The following is a 1,593-nucleotide window of genomic DNA, read 5'->3' as shown; positions in this document are numbered from 1 at the left end:
ACTCTTATACAATTTTTTTCATCGATAGTCTGTAATTGAAACCATAACTCTTATTTATTCAAATTGTATTTATATGTAAAGACCAAGTGTAACTTATATCATCGTTAAATCTTATCTTATAAAACCAGTGAAACTTCAAAATCGTTAAAATTCATAGCTCTCATCGCATTGCGCAGGTACACAACTAGTTAGACAGAAAAGGAGCAAAATCATAACCTTTTTCAAACATATCAATAATGTTGGAATTTCTGCAACTATCATTCTTATAATAATCCAACCACAATTCAAAAATGGTACCCAGGGAACTTATACATACCCTCTGTTTCTATCCCTAACAAACCCTTTTTTATATTGAATATACAAACATATGTATACATACAAAAAAGAAAGAAAGAAAGAAAACAATCACACAATTATACATACATACACTCAGACCATCGCCGAATTAATTTTTTCGGATTGGGCTATCGGAAGAATCATCTGACTCCCACCTTTGGAATCGGCTTCATATACAAAATTGATTGATGCAATTTTCACGTTACAGCAAAAACATTTGCATTTACAATACCAGCCAACTGCTACTACTACTGCTATTGCTGCCCCCAACGCCGCCATTATCTTTACAAGGTTCTTGGATTTCAGATGAACCAATTTGCTCTGTTTTTTGGTTTTATGGGCAGTTGGAGTTGTCGACGGCTGTGAAGTGTTTACGGTGGTTGGTGTTGGTGGTGGTGGTGAATTTGGTTCGGGTTTTGAGTCAAAAGACGAGTTGCAACTCCACCGTTGAAGTGAGTGAACTTCAATGCTTCCCTGTGTTGATGCGGACATCCCCACAAACATAAACTCCTTCCCGTATTTATTGAGGTTTACGGTGATTGATAAGACGGGTGATTCCGGTGGCCGCATTGCCGGAAAAAAGAAGGACCAGAAGAAAGTATAAAAGAGGGAAAATTCTTGGTGAATGCATGGTTTGTGCTTTCACTATATATTAGAGGAAATATTTGAATGCGCCACATAAAAACAAATGCTAATAAATTTCTTTAAATAAAATAGTGAAAATGGTAATATAGTTCAAAGTCAATGACCAAATCTAAATAAAATGTAAAATCTGAACCAATTATTTTTAACTCTATCAAACCAAATGGATAATTCATTTTTCTAATTAGGGGTGTTCATGGGTTGGATTGATCGGGTTGAAAACATTTGAACAACCCAACCTAATGCTTGCGGTTTGGAAAAATCTTAACCCAATCTAACCCAACCCAACCCAATCAAACCCGTACGGGTTAGTTGGGTTGGTCAGGTTGATACTTTGGTATATTAAAATATTATTCTAACCTTGAATAGGTTATTTCTCTACTCATAATTTCTTTTTCATCATCAACCATTTGATACAACTTATCCATATTTCTTACGTATATCACATTCAGTTAATTTTCTCAATTTACATATATATATAAATAGATTGAAAATATGTGTATATGAAAAGCAAACATGATAGTGTAATTATCTAATGTATATATTAATAGAAATTCAACAATCATATTAAATCCAAGAAATAAAAGGATATCGGGTTCATCGGGTTGGATTCAA

This window comes from Cynara cardunculus (genome assembly GCF_001531365.2).
Source record: "Cynara cardunculus var. scolymus isolate 2C chromosome LG 11, CcrdV1, whole genome shotgun sequence".
NCBI classification, from domain to species: domain Eukaryota; kingdom Viridiplantae; phylum Streptophyta; class Magnoliopsida; order Asterales; family Asteraceae; genus Cynara; species Cynara cardunculus.
The sequence above is the reverse complement of the archived record's forward strand: the minus strand, read 5'-3'. Positions refer to the sequence as shown.